Raw genomic sequence first — 8941 nt, forward strand, 5'->3', positions numbered from 1 at the left:
ACACTCTGTCTCAACCAACCCCCACTCACCCGAGGCAGAAGGATAACCTTCGGGAGCGTCTGAGTGTCTCTGACCAAAACACGAATTGAGGGAATGGCAATCGCCTTGGCAGGTACTGAGGCTGCCATGTGAGGTGTCTCCAGGACAGTCCCAATAGCTGAGCCTATCTTGGACAGAAGTGGTAAGTACTCCCTCCGCGAACCTGGAAAGCAGACAGAGATGGGGATGTCTGCCTCCTCTACTAGAAAATCCGAAGCAGGGTCGAAACCATGTCTCCACTATCGAAAGTTGGTACGTGCTACTCGGATGGTCAGTGGACTCATGGCAATGACCTTGGATGCCATCTCCGAAGTCTCAAACTCGATCTGGTAGGAATCGAGTTCGAGTATCTGTACGTCCAAGATCCTAACCACCTCTGCGAGAAGGCGGGCCTGAAGAAGGTCACTCAGCTCTCCTCTGCTAGATCGAGTGCCGAGAATCTTGCAAATGACCGAAGTCGCTTGCAATCGCTCTACCTCTACGGCTAGGCTCGCTTGCTCTATCAGCGAAAGAGCAAGTCGAATGGTGGGCTCAGCGGGGTCGGGCAACGGGGCTTCGGATGAGTCTCTCTATGGCGGAGCTGGAGCCTCCATCTGTGTCTACTATTGTGGCGGAAGAACTGATGGCTAGGAGAAACTGCAACAAGGTGCGCCTCTCACTGCCCAAGGAGGACAATGCGGCTCAATCCAAAGTGCAGAAAAACCTCGGGGGAATAAGGAAAGTGGGGCGGGGGGGGGGGGGGGGTGTAGGCGGGAGCGGGGGTTGTAGGCAACAGGCGTGCAAGCAGGAACAGTGGGCGGGCAGCGCGAGCAGGGATAGTAGGGGGGCAGCAAGCGAGCGAGCAGGGCAGCGGGGTGGGCAACAAACGGGCGAGCAAGGACAGTTGAGATGCAACTTGGAACAACCTATTCTATATGTGATTTTATGCTCTAGAAATGCTCCACATGTGGTGGCCTATGACCAATGCCTCTTTTGGCAATGCTACACATGCCATATACCGCTTAGCATGCTCAATAGACTAGAGACATGGTCCGCGCAGTTTAGTAAAACCTATTTGGGTTTTTTTTGGACTTTTCTCCCTCTCCGGGTGTTAAAATGAGGAAAATAGACAAAGTGTCTTTTAAGTTTTTGGGTATTTTTGATGCAATGGCCGTGTCAAAAGCTTCAAATTCTACCACTACTTGATAGTTTCATGATTTGTTTTCATTTTATTAATCCAAAAATCACCTGCTACATCCGAAATCCCCACAAGTGAGGCCGCCACAAGGTAGCCAAAAACAGGAATCTGAATCGAGATCAGTAGCCAATTAAAGCTGACAACACTGCCAAGCACCTAAACACCAAGTCACCATCTGGAACCATAGGCCCACCAAGAGGCAAGGGTGCCACCAAACAACCTCCACTGCCCGAACCGAGGCGGATCAGGAAACCAACAAGAACTCAACAACCAATATTCCAACAACACACCAGGCTACAAGGAGAGCCTTGCCCCTTCCAAAGATGTCCTCTGTTGCCTTGATACAAAGAGGAACCTACCACAAGCCTCTTGCATCTCGAAGAACCTCCAAAGAATTCGCCATCCTACTCCTCTTGGTGAAGAGGTGAGAGGGAGGGCCTCTCCCAAAGCAAAAGAATTTAGGGGAGGAAGGGAGGGAATGGGTTAGCTCTGGGAGAAGATTCCGGGAGCCTCCCTCCGAGGCGAAAACCCCTTGTTCGGACAACAGCTATCTGCTCCATAGCCATGCCACCTTGCTAGGCCCAAGCCCCCTGTCATAGAGGATGTCTTTGAGCCTCCCTACTCTGCACCACTTGCAGGATAGGCCGAACCAGAGCTTGGTGAATCTTTACCACCAATTTCTTCTGGCAGAGTGTGTGATGCCATTTTCAACTACCATCATCACAATATTGTTCTCCGAAGGTATGAATGACCTACCATTTTCCTCTACCATGGTCAAGTTATCCTCCAAGAGTCCGGTGTATAATTGTGTCTTCATCTTCATCTAACTCTATCATCTCAGAGCTGATTAAGTATGTACCACTAGGAAACTCCTCTTCTGAATCTCTAAAGGTCTTCTCATTACCCTGCAAGGGTAATCTCTCTCTCTCTCTCATCATCTCAACTGCATGTTTTTTGGGTGTTGAAGGATCTCTAAGAACTTTTCAAGTGGTTGCCACATACACGTGTCCATACAATATACCAGAAATCACTATCAAAAATTCATAGTTGTTGTGTAGTGATGCACATTAGGAAAGTTATGCATCTAATGGAGAACCTTTTGGAACCATGATTCAAAAGTCAAATGTACATGCATCCAATCAATACTAAGCAATAGGAAAAGCTCCGTCACATAATTAGTTTTGAGATTTATATAACGTTGTTGTTTGAGAAAGTTGAAACTTTCAATTTAATGTTTATGCCCTACCAGTTAGACAAATTGAAATTGAATCTTTGGGTGTGGACCATCAGCTTTGGGTTTACCTAACAAAGCCTTTCTGGCACCAATTCTTAGTGAAACATGGGTCTATCTGGATAATCTTCCTGCCTCCACAGTTTAGGATTGTAGACTCATAATTTTGAAAGGAGGACAGTTCTTAGAAAAAGGAGAACTCATTAAAGCCCCCTTCAACTTTAACCTTATTGACCATTCCAAATGCTTATAGGTCTATACATTCAGACAAAAGGGAACATGGAGTTTGCTAAAAGTAACCCTGACTTCTACACGGAATCTATTTGGAATGTTTTTTGACCATATGTTAAATGTGCTTGCAAATTTCTTGACCCTAAAGCATCATCCGAATTCAGCATTATGTGGTTTGACCATGCTGTCTGATTTATCGTCAACCATCTGGACCAGGTCTTCCCTAAGAAGCTAGTGGACTTTCATCTATCCCTTATCTATTCTTGGCTAGGTGGCCAAGCTAAACAATTAGTGATTGATCAGATTGATTTCAATATTTTTCATGGGCTTATGCTGGATGTTTGTAAAGAACTGAAATCTGATGAATCTGTGATGTATTTGACTACGTATGCAAACTACAAAGGTGTTAAGATTATCACCAATTTACTCAAGCCATGTATTGAGGACGATGATTCCCCTTCACTAAAAATACCTAACTCTCTAGCCACCCCCAATTCATTCACGTCATTTTTGACACCTAGCTCATCCTCTAATTTTAGTAGAGAAAAATCTCATAGCTTTACTAGGGGAAGAGGAAGAAACACCCCTATTTGACACATTCTTGACTTATGATCAGTTGTAATGTGCAAGTTGCTATTGTCCCTTGTGGAAGGAAGCATCTTTACAAAAAGACCTCTTGCAAAGAGTATATTTATGAACATTGTCTTTTTGAAAATGAGCTTCAGGATTGGATACACCCAAAGACACTTTTTTGTGAGTGTTTTGACTTAATTTTTGGAAACCATGAAATACTTGATAATGTACTGATTAGTTAGAAGTATCAACAACCTATTAATGAAATTCCCAGGGAACTACCTGGCTTGGATTCACCGCCCAACATCCCTTATATAGCCCCTGGCTACTAAATCCCCTGTTCCACATTGGCAGTCAGCCACTTACTAGGACCAGGTCCATGACCTCCATTGGGTATGCCCTTGGCATGACATTACTCCCCCCTTGGAGAAGTGTTTTCGTCCTCAAAAACAAGAGTGATGATATAGTAATGTTTTCAACAGTGGCATTCTTTATGGATCCAACTGTTTGCTTGAGTGGAACACGGTTTAGTAGGAGGTTCAATGAAACCAAGAGTAACATCTTGATTTTCCACATTGTTGTCCCTTTGTAACCATCTTGTATTACCAGTTCCTATCCAATCGTAGTGTGTAGACTCCATTGAGAATGCACATGAGTATGAGGAGCGAGATATCACAATAAAGATGTCCCCGAGAGAGTACCACTTTCCATGAAAAGTAGCTTGCCGACATAACTTATCAACCAAGTCTAAGTCCTTGACTTGTTTTCAAAATTCATCAGTAAACAACCCCACCATAACTAGTGTTCAAGGTTAAGAATCAAAATTAAACATGAAGGGACTAAACTGAGTCACAAACATGCTTTACGTTATCGTAAGCAACGCCAACTAGAGTGATACATTCTTGCTAATTGGATTTCTTGGTGCTAACGTACGTGCTTTGCATATCTTCAGCACAAGAGTACACTTGTAAGTTGTAATCTACCTATCCTCTTTGGATTCTGACAGTATCGGATGTGTTTTTCTCCACGGTTTATAGACAGTCATCCAAGAGGACTGTTAAACGGGGATCACAATATTGTACAACATTGTTGAGGAATCAGCAATGTCCTAAATAATCATAGTGGTTAACTGGGAAAATCCACAAACACCCAAACCGAGCCCATGAACTCTATTGGTGATTGGTAGACCCCAAAGTAAGCTCATAGAGATATTGCACATAGAGTGCAAGATGCTTCATAAGCAACAAATTGATGAATATGCATGCCGTTCCAAATCAGCCTTTGCTAAGCACTAGGGCTCATAACACCTAGTGTGAATGCATTTAGCAAAAAACAAATCCAAACATGTATATCCATAATCATCCTTGCAAATACTGATGGCGAATATGGTGTTCCTATCACACATTGAAGAGGAGTGTAAATAGTTGCAAAAAGAAACTAAATACTTACTATTGCAATCAATTGCAAGTCTTGCTGAAACGTTTGAACCATAAAAGAAGGTGAAACAGTGATCACTTCTAGGTACAAACAATGAAACCTTTTCATTAACAACTCATAGCCTTGCTATATCCATAAACAACCATCTATAATGTTGTTTAGCAACACTTGTATCTCAACAAGTCATTCTACGTATCCAACAATTTTTGGCCACGAAAAATGCTCTTGATACGGCGTGCTAAAAATGGTCTAGAAAACAGATTTGACCAGCACCTAGGGACTTTGTCGTGACAGAAAATTGAAATAGTGGGCGCCAGTGTCAGTCCGAGAGATTCATATTCTCCACATGTGGAATATGTCTCGTGTGAGGGTGTCTGAAGAAAGAACATCCTTCAAGTACGAGATGCACTTGTGCGTGGAGGTAACTGCAAACACTCTACGATAGGAGTGAGAGGGACCCTCATTCGCCTTGCTCCACACTGGCTAAACCGAACTCCTTGAGTTCCTAGACCATGTTGTATCCGAGGGTGGTTATGGAGCGAGCTCAATGGAGCGAGATTTTTTTTCCACCACCTCTACCTCCCATTGCCGCCCCTTACCACCCATGACAACCAACACCCTAGCCCACCACTAGTAGTTGGTGGTGTTAGCTCACTACCACCATCTGCCACTCCTCCTCCTACCATCACTGTACATTGCCGCCGGCTCTCCTCCCACTCTTTTTTCTAGTGGGCTACTCAAGGACCTCCTCTCTCTCTCTCTCTCTCTCTCTCTCTCTCTCTCTCTCTCTCTCTCTCTCTCTCTCTCTCTCTCTCTCTCCCCCATCTCTTTCTCTCTCACATGTCTCTCTTTCCCCCCTCCCCCCAACACATTCTCCCTTTCTGTCCCTCTCTCCCTCTCTCTCTCTCTCTCTCTCTCTCTCTCTCTCTCTCTTGCCCTCTCTCCCTCCCTCCCTCTCTCTCTCTCTCTCTCTCTCTCTCTCTCTCTCTCTCTCTCTCTCTCTCTCTCCCTTGTTTCTCTCTCTTCCCCCTCCCCCGGCCCACACACTCTGTCTCTTTCTCTCTCTCTCTCTCTCTCTCTCTCTCTCTCTCTCTCTCTCTCTCTCTCTCTCTCTCTCTCTCTCTCTCACATCACACATTCCCTAATTACATATCCAAAGACAACAATGATAGAATTCACTTTCTTGAAAACTCAAAACAAATATAATCATTTGCACAACTCAAGGTAAATGTGATAGCCCAACAAATGCTAAATTATTACAACAGTCGTTTTGCACTCAGTAAAGTTTTGAGCTGGTTACCAGCCAAACTAGACTGATGAATGAACATGTTGTTGTTTATGTCCATTCCAAACACTCTCAAGTAGATATAATACAAGTGTTTGCAATCCACATAGTTCATTCCTTCCCATGACCACCTTTGGAAGTCTCTGCAAGTACAACTAGGATTCCGAGCTATTGTAACTCGATATTTCTCACCACGTAACTTCGAGTATGGTGTTTTTGCAATGAAGACTTCATGCTTACCGATATTTACCATTTCCACTTGCTCGATGACCATTTCTAGTCCTAAAGCACTGTCGATCCTTTGCGATGCCTCTTCAGAAACACCTGTCCTATACATGCCCGCACGTCTTTGCCCTTGCACTTCCATAGTTTTTGTTGTGATATGAAACCCTGCTAGCTGCAAAGACTTTACTTCTAGCGTTGTTAAGTTCGTGCCCTGTGCCACTGGCCACTCAAGTGGAGGTCTTGGAGGCCGCATCACAATATATATGTACATACATCCCACACATGTTTGACATCATCACTACAAAACCATACCCATGTCTCATTGTTACGCCCCTCCCAGTTGCGTTTCCCCCAAAAACATGGACCCGCTATTCCCTCTTTGCATAAATTCACCTTTTTCTTGCACTTTCCTCCTTTGATTTTTCCTTGGCAAGTGAACCTAGACCCCGGTTTGCACCTCCGGATTGCCCACATGGTGTCATTTATGTCAACCTCAATGGCCCTAATTGTCACCCCTTCATTCTCCTTGTCCATAGAGTGATCTTGGTTTACCTCTGATGCATCTCCAAATGACAACTTTCGAGCATTTCTTTGTCGAGCAACATATTGAGTGACATACTTTGGATTGTGTGAACTATTTGCTTCCTCGCCTATAACATTGCCGAATGTCTTGCGTCGCCTAGTCATTGTAAACCGGTCTCCAAAAAACTCAGGCACCTTTGGAAAATCGGTTCCTCCAATTGCATCGTTCACAACACGGCTAGTCTATGATGGAGTAGGTGTGTGAAATTGTCGTAAAGCTGCCCTTGTCTCTCATTTTTTCTTATGCTTGGTCCGCTTCCTATATACTTACCCTCTGTATATGCCATTCTTTTGTATTGTTGAAGAAGAGTGTTCCCAATATCCGAAACTGTTGCATCGTACAAATAAATTTTAGGTTTGTGATTTTCACCTACTAGCCATGAAGCATGACGTGACTCTGAGAGATTTTTTTGAGGGATGGCCTCGATATAATAGTCATCTAGAGCCTACAAATAAAGAAATAACTATATTTCATTGATATCATGAAGGGTCTAATTAAATGGACATCTACAACCTATTCTAGAATAAATTTGAAAACTTACACCAATAATTTCCTTCCTCCAATGAGGGTACCTGACATGCCACCAACTCAACTAGCACTCCATTGGGCCTGATTCTCATCTGCCACCTTTCTTGTTGCCCACCAAGCTTGAATGAACCGATATTGGGCCTCTGTATCTTCACTGCTTTGCGTGTACCGCCACATTCGAGACAGTCGCTTGTGCTCATCTTGAAATGCATTTAGCACATATTTTGTGGTGTGGATCCCTAGACTTTGTTCCCAATGGAAAAGGCATGATATCTCCCTACATTTCATCACCATATTCGGGCCTCCATTGAAAATTGTGTGGACTGCATTCCAGTTTTCTTGGGCTTCATCTGCCATAAAGCCATCAAAATCTGGTGGGGGAACGCCATTGCACTCTAGCACGTTGATCATTTGTTGCCAAAATATCATCTGTGCTATAGTGTCCTCTTCTTTCATCTCACATATGGAAATTGTGATAAATTCTTGGACACAGAACATCGACACAAAGCCACATTAACATTGAATTTTGTGTCCTTATGTGTAATTGAGTATTGAACATAAAATTAAAACTTGCCTCGGATTGTAAACATGTGCTGCCATGGTTGTCCATCCTTCTACCCATCAAACGTGATCAAAGCAAACCCACGCTCTTTTTAGATCTCCATTTCCATTTCTTCGCATTCTATTGACAAGATCTATGCATAAGCCTGGACCGATTGTTGACATCTTGAATACAAAACATCTATCCTCCTCTCTATTAGATTGGCCTGGAAAAAGCATGTCGTGGATAAACAAAATTGTCAAGCGTATCTTTAATTCAATTATCAATGACTCCTCTCCACGAGCACTTGACTCCCCACAAAATTTACACACCATATTCTTAATTCTACGGCTGAGAACATGATGAAAGTCTAGAAATATATAAGACTTTAAGTTTAAAATGTATATTAAAATGCATTTCCCATACCTTTGGCTTTTAACAAGAGGAAATATTTCTTGAAGTAGAACTGACAACTCTACTTGTCCAAGTGAGGTGCATTCACCTGAAGAAGGTTGAAGGACAGATTGAGAAATAAGCTTAACCACCTCCATTTGTATTTTTCTTGGCCCAGCTTGGATGCCAAGCGAATCAACGGCCTCAGCCACCAAAGACTTCACCCTTGCAATGGTTCTTTTAGATGACTCTAGTTTGACATCATGGTCATGGAAGCCTTGGTGCACCATGGCTCGAGAATAGCGATTGTTGATTGGCATTATGTAGTAAACTTGGCAGTCCGCAAGTTTTTTGAATAGCAGACACATGTTGACAATAAAAGCACTTCAAGGCTCGATACTTTGCAAGTCACCATTTAGCATTGGTCTCTCAATTAGTTTACCTATTATTCCATGCCTATAATTGTGATTTTGTCACTCTTCCTTTGTACATAAAACAAAAGAATAAGGAATACCTATCCAAGACGACCGGTTGGGTATTCCCGTAGATAACACATGCGAGCACTCTGCAAACACACATTCAAAATCACCTCCACGATAGCTTTTTCTTATTGTTGCTAGAAATTTGATGTTTGTGGTTGTTGGTTTTGTCCACACATGACCATCCACTGATTGCTCCATTCCATTCATAGTTGACCT

At 43.2% G+C, this 8941-nt stretch overlaps 1 pseudogene; it reads right to left on the bottom strand.

Annotated features, from left to right (window-relative positions):
- Nucleotides 1–1346: 1346 nt before the first annotated feature.
- Nucleotides 1347–2154, bottom strand: LOC147442328 (uncharacterized; annotated as a pseudogene).
- Nucleotides 2155–8941: the final 6787 nt, after the last annotated feature.

Source organism: Adiantum capillus-veneris, chromosome 14, assembly GCF_014529385.1.
Source record: "Adiantum capillus-veneris isolate H3 chromosome 14, ASM1452938v2, whole genome shotgun sequence".
In the NCBI taxonomy this organism is placed as follows: Eukaryota; Viridiplantae; Streptophyta; class Polypodiopsida; order Polypodiales; family Pteridaceae; genus Adiantum; species Adiantum capillus-veneris.